General features: G+C 43.5%; 1 pseudogene; it reads left to right on the plus strand.

Annotated features, from left to right (window-relative positions):
- The first annotated feature begins 4,386 nt into the window (after window positions 1–4,386).
- LOC115101586 (protein odr-4 homolog) lies at window positions 4,387–16,537 on the plus strand (annotated as a pseudogene).
- The last annotated feature ends 1,379 nt before the right edge of the window (window positions 16,538–17,916 follow it).

Raw genomic sequence — 17,916 nt, forward strand, 5'->3', positions numbered from 1 at the left:
AGTCCACTCTTTGAGACAGATTCTAGTTTTGTGAACAGAAAATGGTATTGAGATAAAAATGTTTCATCGATGAGAAAATGTGCAGAATATCGTCCAAACTCGTTCCATCTTCTCCCACTGGTGGCCACTGGGCTTCCTCGCACTACGCGCAAACGCCAAGCAGATGCTTCACATTTATACATCCGGTGAAATATCTCTCATTGAACCATTTTTTATTTCACCTTTATTTAACCAGGTAGGCTAGTTGAGAACAAGTTCTCATTTACAACTTCGACCTGGCCAAGATAAAGCAAAGCAGTGTGACACAGACAACAACACAGAGTTACACATGGAGTAAACAATAAGCAAGCCAATAACACAATAAACAAGTCAATGACACAGTAGCAAAAATAAAGTCTATATACAGTGTGTGCAAAAGGCATGAGGAGGGAGGCAATAAATAGGCCATAGGAGTGAATGATTACAATTTAGCAGATTAACACTGGAGTGATAAATGAGCAGATGATGATGTGCAAGTAGAGGTACTGGTGTGCAAAAGAGCAGAAAAGTTAATAAAATAAAAACAGTATGGGGATGAGGTAGGAGGATTGAGTGGGCTATTTACAGATTGACTATGTACAGCTGCAGCGATCGGTTAGCTGCTCAGATAGTTAATGTTTAAAGTTGGTGAGGGAAATAAAAGTCTACAACTTCAGCGATTTTTGCAATTCGTTCCAGTCACTGGCAGCAGAGAACTGGAAGGAAAGGCGGCCAAACGAGGTGTTGGCTTTAGGGATGATCAGTGAGATATACCTGCTGGAACGTGTGCTACGGGTGGGTGTTGTTATCGTGACCAGTGAACTGAGATAAGGCGGAGCTTTACCTAGCATAGACTTATAGATGACCTGGCGCCAGTGGGTCTGGTGACGAATATGTAGCGAGGGCCAGCCGACTAGAGCATACAGGTATGCTGTGGTATAAGGTGATTTGGTAACAAAACGGATGGCACTGTGATAGACTGCATCCAGTTTGCTGAGTAGAGTATTGGAAGCTATTTTGTAGATGACATCGCCAAAGTTGAGGATCGGTAGGATAGTCAGTTTTACTAGGGTAAGTTTGGCGGCGTGAGTGAATGAGGCTTTATAGCGAAATAGAAAGCCGATTCTAGATTTGATTTTGGATTGGAGATGTTTAATATGAGTCTGGAAGGAGAGTTTACAGTCTAACCAGACACCTAGGTATTTATGGTTGTCCACATATTCTAGGTCGGAACCGTCCAGGTTGGTGATGCTAGTCGGGTGGGCGGGTGCGGGCAGCGAACGGTTGAAAAGCATGCATTTGGTTTTACTAGCGTTTAAGAGCAGTTGGAGGCCACGAAAGGAGTGTTGTATGGCATTGAAGCTCGTTTGGAGGTTAGTTAGCACAGTGTCCAAGGAAGGGCCAGACGTATACAGAATGGTGTCGTCTGCGTAGAGGTGGATCTTGCCTGCAGCAAGAGCGACCTCATTGATATATACAGAGATATATACAGAGAAAAGAGTCAGCCCGAGAATTGAACCCTGTGGTACCCCCATAGAGACTGCCAGAGGTCCGGGCAACATGCCTTCCGATTTGACACACTGAACTCTGTCTGCAAAGTAGTTGGTGAACCAGGCGAGGCAGTCATTAGAAAAACCAAGGCCATTGAGTCTGCCAATAAGAATACAGTGATTGACAGAGTCGAAAGCCTTGACCAGGTCGATGAAGACGGCTGCACAGTACTGTCTTTTATTGATGGCGGTTATGATATCGTTCAGTACCTTGAGCGTGGCTGAGGGGCACCCGTGACCGGCTCGGAAACCTGATTGCACAGCGGAGAAGGTATGGTGGGATTCGAAATGGTCAGTGATCTGTTTATTAACTTGGCTTTCAAATACTTTAGATAGGCAGGGCAGGATGGATATAGGTCTGTAACAGTTTGGGTCTAGGGTGTCACCCCCTAGGAAAGAAAGGGATGACCACGGCAGCTTTCCAATCTTTAGGGATCTCAGACGATACAAAAGAGAGGTTGAACAGGCTGGTAATAGGGGTTGCAACCATCTAAACGTATCGTTGGGACGTCGCCCAATTTAAGTGGACAACGTTTAAGGTTTGGTAAGAGTTAAAGTTAGGGGTAAAGGTTAGGGTTTAAGGTTTACGGTGTACAATTTAGAGGCGATTAGTGGCCAATGAATGGAATCAACGCCCCGTCCAACAGACGATTGACCAATCGCTTTCACGTTGGCAGGTTGCGTCACGTGGTTGCTAAACTAATCGTCACACAATCCCTTCTAAAAGGCAGGGTATTGCCATGTTAAAAAAACTGGGAAATCTCTGACTTCCGAGCGTTCACAACAGTTAGAATGTCTAAGAAAAATCGGAGCTCTAGGAAGCGGCCAGAGTTCCCGAGTTGGAATTCCGAGTTGGATAATCGTTCAAATCGATTTTTCCAAGTCGGAGCTCGTTTTTATTCAGTTCCCAGTTTTGAACGCACGATTGTCGGATACTTTCGAGTTCCCCGTTGTTTTGAACGCGGCACCTGCCTATTTTCCTTGAAAGTACTTAATGTAACGATTTCAATAGAGTATTACAGAAAACAAGTTATTCCCATCTCTGATATGAAGTCGTTGTTTTCAAAGTTGCCGAAATATCAGGTGTGTCCACTTATGTCAGTGTATTCGTAACAGCCTAACCATAACGAAACGTTTATTCGATCAAATAAGCCTCACAATGACAAATTAGGAATTACATTTGTGTTGACCAAAATCGACACTCCCATTGACTTGCATACAAAAATTCCTCTCTTTGTGGTTTTATTTCGTAGACAGATTTTGGGCGGAGTAAACCCTCTCGCTTCGTCTTTTCCTCTCTGATGTCCGCTAATTTGGTCCCTTATTTAAGTTTAGGCATAATATTAGCAGTGTGGTTAGGTTTAAAACCTCTTGGTGTTAGCTGGCAGTATTTTCATTTTTGGAAAAAAAACGTTCCCGTTTTAAACGGGATATTTTGTCAGGGAAAGATGCTAGAATATGCATATAATTGACAGCTTTGGATAGAAAACACTTTACCGTTTCCAAAACTGTAAAGATATTGTCTGTGAGTATAACAGAACTGATGTTGCAGGCGAAAGCCTGAGAAAAATCCAATCCGGAAGTGCCCCAGGTTTTGAAAGTGCTGCGTTCCAATGACTCCCTATTCAGCTGTGAATGTACCATCAACGAGCTTAGGCTTTCTACGTATTCCCCAAGGTGTCTACAGCATTGTGACGTAGTTTTACATTTCTGTTGAAGAATAGCCATAGGCGGCCACATTGCGTAAGTTGTCACATGGTGGCTCCGAGAGAGATTCTCGTGTAAAATACAGAGGTAGCCATTATTCCAATCGGTCCTAGTGAAAAACGAATTGTCCCGAGGGATATATTATCCTAGATATTAGAAAAACACATTGAGGATAGATTCTAAATAACGTTTGCCATGTTTCTGTCGATATTATGGAGCTAATTTGGAATATTTTTCTGCAGGCGATTTCTCAGCCAAACGTGAAGAACAAACAGAGCTATTTCACCTACAAAAATAATATTTTGGGAAAAAATGAACTTTGTCTGTCTACCTGGGAGTTTTGTGAGTGAAAACATTGCTTTTCTGATTTGCTATGCCTAGGCTATGTTAAACTTACACAAATGCTTGTCTAGCGTTGGCTGTAAAGCATATTTTGAAAATCTGAGATGACAGGGTGATTAACAAAAGGCTAAGCTGTGTTCCAATATATTTCACTTGTGATTTTCATGAATAGGAAGATCTTCTAGGAAGATTTATGCCGTTGCGTTATGCTAATTAGTGTCAGATGATGATAAAGGTCCCGTTCACGGGATGGGGTGTCACTACAGGTTAAAATCAGATTTTAAAATATTAATTGTAGAAATGGGTGGGGTTTAGCTATAATTATGACTGTCTTTGTGGCTGTGTTAATTAGTGATGACCATATTAATTTGCTGCTGGAACTGTTCATGAAGTAACCACTCATGTCAACCAGGTAGTTAACGTTATAACAACGAATTTAAGCCTACATTTTTATACATTTGGGCTGAACTCATAAGGATACAATCTTACACCTCTGTGTGATTGTCAAACCTCTAGATGATTTGTGTTTGTTTGAAAACCAAGTTACCTTTCCATCCACTAATGTAACGTGTCATGTCATACTGAGCTAGCTAACTATAACATTAATTTCTGCTGAAGTACTGTCCATTAGTTATATGAGATAAACTACTGTGATATTTTGGAAAATGTTGTGTTTCACAGCTTCTGAATATAACTTGCAGGGCTTCATGATTGAAGAGAAAGCAAAAGTTCTCTCGCTGCCTTTCTCCGTCTTCATTCTGTCCTTAGAATGGGCAGAGACTACAAAGTGGAGGGTGTGGTGGTGAAATATCTGTCCAATCTCCGTGCATTTTGTGTCACAGGCCTTCTCATTGGCCAGGTAAGGTTCACATATCATGGATCTATGTGTCATTCCCTAATAGGTGTCAGGGTCACACATCGGAGCAAAACGCTTTGTAATGGAAAACAAAAAGTACCACTTCAGGTAGTTCGTCCCTGTTTTATTTTATTATTATTTAAGATTTTATTTTAATTTTCAAACATCAGAAAACATACATAGACAGTATACAATAGACAAACGCACACAAATTCCAACAAACATCAATGACATCACACCTACTCAAACCAACATGTTCCCACCCGATCCATACCCATCCCATTTCAATTCAATTCAATTCAATTCAAGGGCTTTATTGGCATGGGAAACATGTGTTAACATTGCCAAAGCAAGTGAGGTAGACAACATACAAAGTGAATATATAAAGTGAAAAACAACAAAAATTAACAGTAAACATTACACATACAGAAGTTTCAAAACAGTAAAGACATTACAAATGTCATATTATATATATATATACAATGTACAAATAGTTAAAGGACACAAGATAAAATGAATAGACATTTATCTCACTCCAACATTCCCTCTCATTCTTCATACTTTGGGCGCTTCCAGTGCTTGTGACACTATGCAATATGGCTCCAAATTGCACTATTCTATTTCTCTCTGTAGACACAATGTTTTTTTTAAATAATAAAGCATTTGATCATTTCATTTACAGTTTAAGTAAAAAATTTTTTTTAAAATGATTGATGAGAAAAGTATGGTCCAACCCATTGGGGATCTCACGCACCCTGAAATATGCAGATAGACACATTAAAAATAATCTTAAATTGTAAACCTTCTGACAGCCAACTTTCTAACTCCGCCCACAACTTTTGGACTTTATCGCACTCCCAGAAGGCATGAATTATTGAGTCATTGTCCGTTTTACACTTAAGACATGATTCTGCCATTGTACTGTAGAATTTGTGAATGTTGTCGTCTTGTATAATACATTCTATACATTAGTTTATACTGGTTTAAGCAAACATTTTCGTGAACTGTAATTTTGTTAGTTATGTTCAAACACCCCCTCCATCTTGTGCCAATCAATATCTCTTATTTTTAATTATTGGTTCGAGAGGCTCTCTGCAAGGTTTTTCTATATCTTATCTATCATATTAGTATAATTTTCTGAATCAAATTGTAAGGGGTGCATACTGGCGGCAGAAAAGTCAGGCGCAGGAGAGCAAAAACTGTGTTTACAACGGAGCAGTTTAATAAGAAAAACCACCGGAAACAGAACAAACAATCAATGGGTATCAACCCGTCGCACACCAGATAAACGTGCACATGCACTTACAACAAACAATTCCGGACAAGGACATGGGGGAAACAGAGGGTTAAATACACAACATGTAATGATGGAATTGAAACCAGGTGTGTGGGAAGATAAGACAAAACAAATGGAAAATGAAAAGTGGACCGATGATGGCCGAACGCCGCCCGAACAAGGAGAGGAACCAACACCGGGGCCTCACTGCGGTGACTGTCTGCATTCTTTTTTTTGGCGCAGCACGGCCTGCTGAATGTGAACACGGGCAGCTTCCCATGTCTCCTCTGCGCGCCTGAACCAGTCATCCATCGCAGGAGCCTCGGTCTGACTCTGATGCCAAGGCGCCAGAACCGGCTGGTACCCCAGTATGCACTGGAAGGGAGAGAGGTTAGTGGAGGAGTGGCGAAGTGAGTTCTGTGCCATCTCGGCCCAGGGCACGAACGCCGCCCACTCCCCTGGCCGGTCCTGGCAATAGGACCGCAGAAACCTGCCCACATCCTGGTTTACTCTCTCCACCTGCCCATTACTCTCGGGGTGAAACCCCGAAGTAAGGCTGATCGAGACCCCCAGACGTTCCATGAACGCCTTCCAGACCCTAGACGTGAACTGGGGACCTTGATCAGACACTATATCCTCAGCCACCCCATAGTGCCGGAAGACGTGCGTAAACAAGGCCTCTGCAGTCTGTAGGGCCGTAGGGAGACCGGGCAGAGGGAGGAGACGACAGTACTTAGAGAACCGATCCACAACGACCAGGATCGCGGTGCTACCCTGTGAGGGGGGAGATCGGTAAGAAAATCCACCGACAGGTGCGACCAAGGCTGTTGTGGAATGAATAAGGGGTGTAGCTTCCCTCTGGGCAGGTGCCTAGGAGCCTTACACTGGGCGCACACCAAGCAGGAGGAAACATAAACCCTCACGTCCTTAGCCAAGGTAGGCCATCAGTACCTCCTGCTCAAACAGCGCACTGTCCGACCGATCCCAGGATGACCAGAGGAGGGTGACATGTGGGCCCAATAGATCAACCGGTCACGGAGAGCAGACGGGAGGTACAGACGCCCAGCAGGACACTGGACGGAGCGGGCTCTGCACGTAATGCCTGCTCAATGTCCGTGTCCAGCTCCCACACTACCGGCACAGGAGGCTGGGAGTATTGGACTGGGATCCATGGTCTGCTCCTCTGTGTCATACAGCCGGGACAATGCGTCTGCCTTCAAGTTCTGGGAGCCTGGTCTTTAGGACAGGGTGACACAAAACGGGTGAGCCTGGCGAGGGTTCAGTCTCCTCGCTGCCCGGATGTACTCCAGATTGTGGTGGTCAGTGCAGATGAGAAAGGGTGTTTAGACACCTCAAGCCAATGTCTCCACGCCTTCAGAGCCTTTACGACAGCCAACAGCTCCCGGTCCCCCACGTCATAGTTTCGTGCTCTCTCACCGCTAAATACCTCCCTGTGCACTCTCGCAACCACCCCGTGAGAACCCTCCGTTGCCAAGAAACAGTGGGGTCATGACAAGCTAACCAGGGTAGGCCTAGCACCACAGGAAACACAGGAGAGTCAATGAGGAAGAGACTAATTCTCTCTTTGTGACCCCCCTGCGTCACCATACCCAGAGGAGCGAGCGGTGGCCTCCCTAATCAACCCTGACCCTAATGGTCGACTATCTAAGGTGTGAACGGGGAAGGGCACAGCCACAGGAACAATGGGGATCCCTAAACTATGGGCGAACAATCTATCTATAAAATTCCCAGCCGCGCCTGATTCGACGAGCGCCTTATGCTGGGAATGCGGGGAAAACTCAGGAAAAGTGACATACAAAAACATATGCGCAACAGAGAGCTCTGGGTGAGAATGGTGCTGGCTCACCTGGGGTGACGCCAGAGCGCCCTGCCTGCTGCCTCGATACCCAGAGGAACCAACCCAGCACCGACCGGCAGTTCACCCGCCGCTTCCTGGCAGTCGTCGACCATCCGCGGGTTGAACTCCTCATTCTGATCCCCTGGCTGTTTGCAGCCGTCCCATCGTATTCCTTGGGAAGGGAGAGACGAATCCCACTGGGACCAGGAGAAGGAGGGGCGCGTAGTGGAGACCCCGGTTGTGCTGGTGGAGTCGCTGGAAGAACTCCCTGTGTCTCCCAGCGGTCCATTGTCTGGACAACGTGGTCTGGGGTGGTGCCAAGATGGTGGAGCATTGTTGCATGCTCCCGGACCCGCTCCTCCACCCCTATACCCGGGGTACCTGCTCCTGCTGACTCCATATAGTAGGTCCAGAATTCTGTAAGGGGTACGTACTGGTGGCAGAAAAGTCAGGCGCAGGAGAGCAAAAACAGTGTTTACAATGGAGCAGTTTAATAATAAAAACCACCGGAAACAGAACAAACAATCAATGGGTATCAACCTGTCGCACACCAGATAAACGTGCACATGCACTAACAACAAACAATTCCGGACAAGGACATGGGGGGGAACAGAGGGTTAAATACACAACATGAAATTATGGAATTGAAACCAGGTGTGTGGAAAGATAAGACAAAACAAATGGAAAATGAAAAGTGGATCGATGATGGCTAGAAGACCGTCGACGCCGAACGCCGCCCGAACAAGGAGAGGAACCAACTCGGAGGAAGTTGATATGAAACTTAAGTTACATGTATTTGAAAATATCTACATTGGTCAGTCCAAAATTGCTTTTTAATTCTGTAATTGAAATAAATGTATTTCCTGTTACCAAGTCATTTATGGTTTCTATGCCTTTAGTTTTTTCTTTGTGGACCAGTTTATTGTGAATTCTGAAAAGCTATCCAAGAATTGTTCCATAGGGGTGTGTTTTTTGGGAGTGATATTGATTCTTGTAGAATGTTTCATTTTCTTGCATATTGTTATAGTGTTCTTATTATGTTAATGTTCTTAGCTTTATCCTTTGAAAACAATATGTACCCATTGTTCCTCTTTAGTGCATTTAACAATACACTGAGTGTATAAAATATTAGGAACACATTCCTAATATTGAACTGCACACCCTTTTGCCCTCAGAACAGCTTCAATTTGTCGGGGCATGAAATCTACAAGGTGTCTAAAGCGTTCCACACGGGTGCTGGCCAATGTTGACTCCAATGCTTCCCACAGTTGTCAAGTTGTCTGGATGTCCCTTAGGTGGTGGACCATTCTTGATACACACAGGAAACTGTTGAGCGTGAAAAACCCAGCAGCGTTGCAGTTCTTAACCCGTTCAAACCGGTGTGCCTGGCACTTACTACCATACCCCATTTAAAGGCACTTCAATCTTTTGTCTGGCCCATTCACTCTCTGAATGGCACACACGCAATCCATGTCTCAATTGTCTCATCCCCTTAATATACACTGATTGAAGTGGATTAAACAAGTAACATCAATAAGGGATCATAGCTTTCACCTGGATTCACCTGGCCAGTCTATATCATGAAAAGATTGTTGTTCCTAATGTTTTGTACACTCAGTGTATGTCTCAAGTAAAAGCCTTTGGTGCGAGTTGACAGTAGCGGTGTGTGGGTAAAATCACTGGAGAAGCCAAGACCTCCACTTCAATATCATCAAATCACCTCTAGTACAGTGACAACTAAAATATACCAAAAACAATTTAGTCCAAACAACGTAAGCTAAATATGATGTGGCTTTCCATGATTCTTATTTCTGTGTGTGTGTGTGTGTGTGTGTGTGTGGATGCATTCGTGCAAATAGAAAAACCATGTTGATTCACCCTACTTGTAGAGGAACGCCAATGCCATCCTCCTCTCTTTCATGTTGACGAAACGGTCTATGACTCTGTTATAAAGTACACGCTTTTATTTTTTGTTGTCCTAGGCTACCTGGCTAAAATGCTTGCTCGCTAGCCTAACTTCCTTTCATGGGCAACGTTAGCTAGTTAACATTAGCCTTCTACATCTAGCTAACGTTATATATTGAATTGAACTTCCATCCTCTCGGGTAAGGGGAACAATGTATGAATTTATGGTTAGATCAGAGTCGCCAGTAACAACCATTGGCCAGTACAGAGAATTAAGTAAAACCACAAGTCCAAATCCCTATCTCCATCCATAGCTAATTTAGGAAAGGGCCAATTTTAGCTAGCTAGCTAAGTACCTGAGGACATCAACATAATGAGATGCAACAATTCAAATTGTCTGTAAGGTGAATGCACCAATTTGTAAGTCGCTCTGGATAAGAGCGTCTGCTAAATGACTTAAATGTAAATGTAAATGTAATGATGTATGCTCTCGATGCCATGTGATAGGAGTGAAGCCATATCCAAACTGGCTTCTCTTGACACTTTATTTTAGTGTGCCAGGGCCATTCACAATTGAGCTCACTCAGTTTAGCTCATTGCTGATTGGCTATTATTTAATACTATTTTTTTTATCAAGGGAGGCCAAATACTCGCTGGCTTCCTTTGCGTTCAATGCTACAGGTGGCAACAATGCAATACACTTTTTGACCAGAGGAGTGTCAGATACGTAGATGGCCTACACATACTGAGACAGTGGGGCGCTGTCTTCTCTCGCTCGGATGCTTTCTCCTGTGAGATACATTCAGACTCTTGCAAATTGAAGGAAAATTATGAAACACAGAGAGATGAAAGAAAAGTTATTTTATATGTGTTTTTTGTTGGGGGGTTTTGTCCATTTTTTGGAGAAGCCTGGCTTCCCTTGGCATCTAGGAATACACTGCGTGTTGATACAATTCCTCGTCTGGGAGGTTAAAACCACCCTCAGACTTGGGGAGATGTGAAACTTTCCTTTTATTCTATGAGTTTCATTTTCCCATATAAAGTCTGTTATGACCGAGTATACTTTTTTAAAGAATGTCTTCGGTGGGGTAATTGGTATTACCGGGAATAGAAGAGGTTTATTCTACCTGTAAGATTTTTGGGGAAATTGTTCCATTTAATTAGATCTGTTTTCATATTGTTGAATAATGGGATAAAGTTATCTTTAAATATTTGTTGTTTGATGTTGTCACGGCCGTCGTCAGAATGATACCAAGGTGCAGCGTGGTGAGCGTACATTTTCTTGTATTTGTTAAAATGTCACCAACAAAACAAGAAATAACCAAAACGACCTTGACGCTTACAAAGGCTATAGTGCCCCTAACAAAGACAACTTCCCACAATGACAGAAGGGAAAAGGCTGCCTAAGTATGATTCCCAATCAGAGATAACGATAGACAGCTGTCCTTGATTGAGAACCATACCCGGCCAAAACATAGAAATACAAAAACATAGAAAACAGAACATAGAATGCCCACCCAAATCACACCCTGACCAAACATAAAAAGAGATGTCACTTATATTAAGCATCATAAGTATTTCATTTTTTTCATGGTCCACTTAAAGGATTGCTGTAGATCATGAGTTATTATTTTTCCTATTGGCATTATTTAAGTTTAACCACGTTCATTTTATATCCTCTGATTTTAGTGTATTCAGAAAATATTTTAAACAAGGAGGTATTGAGTTTTCCATATTGATCAGGTATATCAGGAGATCGTCTGCAAATAAATGTAGTTTATATTCATGTTTACACAGCCATGGGAAGTAGGGGTGCTGAGGGGTGCAGCACCCCTTGAAAATTTTGAAAAAATACATATATATAATAATTGAATCTATATTTTTATTACATTTATTATTTCAGCTGGAAAGTTGTTTTAGTCCGGTTTTTTTCTTCAGTTTGGTGTCTAGTGAGCACCCAATTTGACCAGAAAATAGCTTACTTTTTACAGAGGGCCATGAGTTTTTCTTATTCAGGTCACGGGACTCAGAAAAACACCTGGTAGGACTTCTAACTGCTCCTAAGTAGGACATCCTAGTCCCCTCTGTCAGAGTTCGTCCCAGAGAGACTTTGTGGTGCTGGCTATGAGGACACCTCAGAAGGACACAGAGGGACTGGGGTCTCCATCTGTCAGCAGGAGAGCTGGGATCTCACTGGACCACCTGAACTTGGACGGGGTCACTGAGCATGCCAGATAGCTAGGTAATGATAATAATGCATTTTATACAATAATAATAATCATCATAATAATACAACTTTTAAAATGAAAATGTCAGCTCTTATAGTTAGTTCACATAACATGACAGTTTTAGCACTGTTAGCAATTACTTGTATCTCAGTCTCACTCTGTAATAATGTTTAATTATGTAGTAATTGTAACGGTTTTCTTCTGGTGAAAGAGAAGCGGCCCAAAATGCAGCGCTCCCTTGAGTGGCGACCCTCACCGCTAACCTTGGCCTAGGAACCCTAACAACGGGCCCCACTGGACTGAGGGGCAGCTCGGGACTGAGGGGAAGCTCGGGACTGAGGGGAAGCTCAGGCAGGTTGATGGCTCTGGCAGATCCTGGCTGGCTGGCAGTTCTGGCAGATCCTGGCTGACTGGCAGCTATGGCAGATCCTGGCTGACTGGCGGATCCTGGCTGAATGTCGGATCTGGAAGATCCTGGCTGACTGGCGGATCCTGGCAGACTGGTGGATCCTGGCTGACTGACGGCTCTGGCAGATCCTGGCTGACTGGCAGATCCTGGCTGACTGGCAGTTCTGGCAGATCCTGGCTGACTGGCGGGTTCTGGCTGACTGGCGGCTCTGGCAGATCCTGGCAGACTGGCGGCTCCTTGCAGACTGGCGGCACTGGCGGCTCGTTGCAGACTGGCGGCTCAGGCGGCGCTGGGCAGACTGGCAGCTCAGGCGGCGCTGGGCAGACTGGCGGCTCAGGCGGCGCTGGGCAGACGGGAAGCTCCTGCAACGCTGGAGAGGAAAGCTCTGACAGCGCTGGACTGAGGAGCTCTGGCGCCTCTGGAATGAGGGGCTCTGGCGCCTTTGGATTGAGGGGCGGGAGCTCTGGCAGCGACGAACAGGCGGTAGCACCTGTATTGATGGGACGGAGAAACAGCCTGGTGCGGGGAGCCGGCACTGGTGGTACCGGGCCGGGGACACGCACCTCCGGGTGAGTGCAAGGAACAGGACACACCGGGTTGTGAAGGTGTACTGGAGACCTGGTGTGTATAGCTGGCATCAAATTCCCCGGAACTCCAACACACGTTTCAGGCTGAGTACGAGGAACTGACACAGGTGACATCGGACAGCTAACATGCTCCTCAGGGCGAATGCCGTGCATACTATGCCAAACCAACAGCTTTCTCTCTACTCTGTCCAATACATCCTCAACACTCTCAGACTCAGCACTCAGCTTCGCCGACAGCTCCAATTCCATCCATGGCTCCTTACGGTAAACAGGGGGAGTTGGCTCAGGTCTGACTCCTGACTCTGCCACACTCTCCCTGTGCCTCCCCCCAAGAAATGTTTGGGGCTGCCTCTCGGGCTTCCAGCTGCTCTGCCGTGCTAGCTCCTGCTGCACCTTTCGCTTCTCCTGCTGCTGCTGTTGCCTCTGTTTACCACGCCGCTTGGTCCTTGGTTTGTGGGGGATTCTGTAACGTTTTTCTTCCGGTGAAAGAGAGGCGGACCAAAATGCAGCGTGGTTATTTTTGATTCATCTTTAATAAAAGATAAACACTGTCACGAATATTACCGAAGGTCACTCCCCTTCTTGTTCGGGTGGCGCTCGGCGGTCGTCTACTCCGTTGTTCTGTCTAATTGGTAGCACCTGTTTCTTGTTTGGTTGTTAGGTAGGGTTATATATAGTCTGTTCAGCCCGCTTCTGTTTCGTGCGGGCTTGTATGTCTGTTTTGTTGTTTGAGTGTATTTTGTTGGCATTTGGGTTTCACGCTGTCCGTTTATATTTCTGTTCATTTGTGTTTCCACTTTTGTACATGTTATGTTTCCGGGACATTAAAGCGTGTTGTTTTTTCCCACATCTTTTGCTCTCTGCGCCTGACTCCACACCTCTTCACTCATTTATCGTAACAAACACGACCAATACAAAACAAGAAACGTGAAAACCTAAACAGCCTATTCTGGTGCAAACTAACACAGAGACAGTAACAATCACCCACCAAAACCCAACACAAAACAGGCTACCTAAATATGGTTCCCAATCAGAGACAATGACTAACACCTGCCTCTGATTGAGAACCATATCAGGCCAAACATAGAAATAGACAAACCAGACACACAACATAGAATTCCCACCCAGCTCACGTCCTGACCAACACTAAAACAAGGAAAACACACAAGAACGATGGTCAGAACGTGACAGTAATGTAGGTTTCTGAAGGTTTCCCGGATGTTACAGGGAGGTTTCTCAGTTTTTGGTATATTTCTTGTCACCCCACCTGAGCTGCCCAAAGAGGCTCAAAATACATTGAGACAGTTAAGCATGACACAAACTAAAGCTGGGGCAAAAAAAATTCAAAAGCCTAAATCAATCTGAGTATTATTATATATAGAGATCATGCATTTTAATAACAGGAACTGCATTACTAGAAAGTGGGCTTCTTAAAACTAGAGTGTGTTTTTAGTAGTTGATCTTTGCAGTGGGCAAGCACATATCCAAGTGACGAATATGGAGTCTCACAAAGGAGGATGTTACTGAGGTCACGCTTCACATCTGCCCAAATTGGTCTCAATTGCATAATCTATTTACTGCCCAAAGACAGTAAATGATGAACAATGGTCTCACTAAAGTCCATGATAAAGGTGGTGACATCTTTGCCGAGTTGTGTGGTGTGCTTGAGACAAGGAGAAGCCTTAGCATTGGAAAACATTTTTATCATTCTCAGAGCCGTTTGCTGAACAATTGATGTTCGAGATCCCAAGATGAGTTAATACAGTGCCTTGCGAAAGTATTCGGCCCCCTTGAACTTTGCGACCTTTTGCCACATTTCAGGCTTCAAACATAAAGATATAAAACTGTATTTTTTTGTGAAGAATCAACAACAAGTGGGACACAATCATGAAGTGGAACGACATTTATTGGATATTTCAAACTTTTTTAACAAATCAAAAACTGAAAAATTGGGCGTGCAAAATTATTCAGCCCCCTTAAGTTAATAGTTTGTAGCGCCACCTTTTGCTGCGATTACAGCTGTAAGTCGCTTGGGGTATGTCTCTATCAGTTTTGCACATCGAGAGACTGACATTTTTCCCCATTCCTCCTTGCAAAACAGCTCGAGCTCAGTGGGGTTGGATGGAGAGCATTTGTGAACAGCAGTTTTCAGTTCTTTCCACATATTCTCGATTGGATTCAGGTCTGGACTTTGACTTGGCCATTCTAACACCTGTATATGTTTATTTTTGAACCATTCCATTGTAGATTTTGCTTTATGTTTTGAATCATTGTCTTGTTGGAAGACAAATCTCCGTCCCAGTCTCAGGTCTTTTGCAGACTCCATCAGGTTTTCTTCCAGAATAGTCCTGTATTTGGCTCCATCCATCTTCCCATCAATTTTAACCATCTTCCCTGTCCCTGCTGAAGAAAAGCAGGCCCAAACCATGATGCTGCCACCACCAAACTTTAAACAACACTTTTTATGCATTTCTTTAAGAAATGGCTTTCTTCTTGCCACTCTTCCATAAAGGCCAGATTTGTGCAATATACGACTGATTGTTGTCCTATGGACAGAGTCTCCCACCTCAGCTGTAGATCTCTGCAGTTCATCCAGAGTGATCATGGGCCTCTTGGCTGCATCTCTGATCAGTCTTCTCCTTGTATGAGCTGAAAGTTTAGAGGGACGGCCAGGTCTTGGTAGATTTGCAGTGGTCTGATACTCCTTCCATTTCAATATTATCGCTTGCACAGTGCTCCTTGGGATGTTTATAGCTTGGGAAATCTTTTTGTATCCAAATCCGGCTTTAAACTTCTTCACAACAGTATCTCGGACCTGCCTGGTGTGTTCCTTGTTCTTCATGATGCTCTCTGCGCTTTTAACAGACCTCTGAGACTATCACAGTGCAGGTGCATTTATACGGAGACTTGATTACACACAGGTGGATTGTATTTATCATCATTAGTCATTTAGGTCAACATTGGATCATTCAGAGATCCTCACTGAACTTCTGGAGAGAGTTTGCTGCACTGAAAGTAAAGGGGCTGAATAATGTTACACGCCCAATTTTTCAGTTTTTGATTTGTTAAAAAAGTTTGAAATATCCAATAAATGTCGTTCCACTTCATGATTGTGTCTCACTTGTTGTTGATTCTTCACAAAAAAATACAGTTTTATATCTTTATGTTTGATGAATGAAATGTGGCAAAAGGTCGCAAAGTTCAAGGGGGCCGAATACTTTCGCAAGGCACTGTATGTGTGACAGTATGGCCTTTTTAAAGCGGTCAATTTTCCTCTACTTTCTCTTTTCTGTATTCAAATTCAGCCCTGGAAATACTACAAGCCGTAACTTTATTCTGATTAGTGATTTCAGAGACAAGCCTGCTGATTGGAAGTACCAGTGGTGGGGGTGTACTTCGTGGCCAATGTTTACATGTTCAGTGAAACTGGACCTGCTGTTCCCAGTGTTAGAGATGCATGTCTTTCCACAGGACATGGAAAAGTGTGTGACGGTGATGGGGCTTATATTGAATACTATTACCTGATCTATTGTTATAGCTCCATATGAATGTTTATAACACCCTTATTAAAACACCTTTCTTAAGTGTGTCAGCATTACATCACTAAATGAGAGATGAATAAACAGTACATTTTAGGAAATGTCTAGTGAGTTCCTCTTTAGCAGAGCTCACTTTGCCTTTTTTTATATTCTCAAATAGGACAGTGGATTAAAATGTTAGTTCTAGTGAAACTAATAATTTGCTTGTGTGTTTCAGGAGGAACTTCAAACATGGGCAAAGCAGATTGAAGATGATGCCTGATGAAGTGTAGCTAGTGGCAGGGCAGGTAAGCACAGCGTTACTTTTGGTGGCACAGTGTAGTTCATAGGACCGTATTACTGCTTAGTCAATGTTTTTCTGTTCAGAAAAATAACGTAAAGGCTGTTTAGCAGACGTTCCGAGCCCAGATCATTATCCTATTGGTAAGAATGTCATGAGTAGGTTTTTTTTTTGTAGCCCATAACAAGGGCTCAGAGTTTCCTTGCTGCAGTTAATTTGTATGTGTGCATGCTTGTTTGTGTGCCTTCTCGTTCGTCAGTGTGTGTTATGCTTTTGTGAGTGTGTGCCTGATTTCGGGTGTGTATTGTAGAAATATAATGAATAGAATGGGCATGCCCATTCAAGTAAATGGTGGCATTGTGGGTGGACTGTCAGCCATTGCGAGTGAAAACCAAGAAGTTTACCCTTCAATCTGTGCTGTGATTTGTTGACATTACAAAAATTCCATTGCATGAGCCACAACAGTTAGCATCTTTGAATGAACATTCTACCTGCCGCCTTTGTGATAGGTCATCAAAAGAGATATCATCCAGTGTAAAGTATCAAAAGTAAATGTATAATTAATTTCAAATGTTTTATCTTAATAAGCAAACCAGACGATACAATTACATTTTTTCTTGAATTTACGGATATCCAGAGGCACACTCCTACACTCAGACATCATTTACAAACAATGCATTTGTGAGTTTTTTCAAATTTATTTTAAAAAATTGTACCTTTATTTAACTAGGCAAGTCAGTTAAGAACAAATTCTTATTTACAATGACGGCCTACACTGGACAAACCCGGGCGACGCTGGGACAATTGTGCCCGGCCCTATGGGACTCCCAATCACGGCCAGTTGTGATACGGCCTGGATTCAAACCAGGGTGTCTGTAGTGACACCTCTAGCACTGAGATGCAGTGCCTTAGACCGCTGCACCACTCGGGAGCCCCGAGTTACCCAGATATGAGGCAGTAGAGATGACCACTCTTGATAAGTGTATGAATTTGACCATTTTCCTGTCCTGCTAAGCATTCAAAATGTAACGAGTACTTTTGAGTATCAGGGAAAACGTATGGAGTAAAAAGTACATTATTTTTTAAAGAATGTAGTGAATTAGAAGTTGTCAAAAATATGAAAAGTGAAGTACAGATAACCCCAAAAGTATTTTACACCACTAATATGAACATAATGTCCAGCAGAGTGGAGATGTTCCTGGAAGATATTTTAATAGAGAGAGAAAAGACAAAGATACAGTATTAGTTCTCTGCTTTAGCATTGGATTTTAGGCTATGCAGATCAACCACAAGGTGGCACTGTTGACCATTCACTGGTTGTCGCAATACTCACTGTCCTATCATTTACCTGTTCTCCTGCA

Source organism: Oncorhynchus nerka, linkage group LG20 (assembly GCF_034236695.1).
Source record: "Oncorhynchus nerka isolate Pitt River linkage group LG20, Oner_Uvic_2.0, whole genome shotgun sequence".
NCBI lineage: Eukaryota > Metazoa > Chordata > Actinopteri > Salmoniformes > Salmonidae > Oncorhynchus > Oncorhynchus nerka.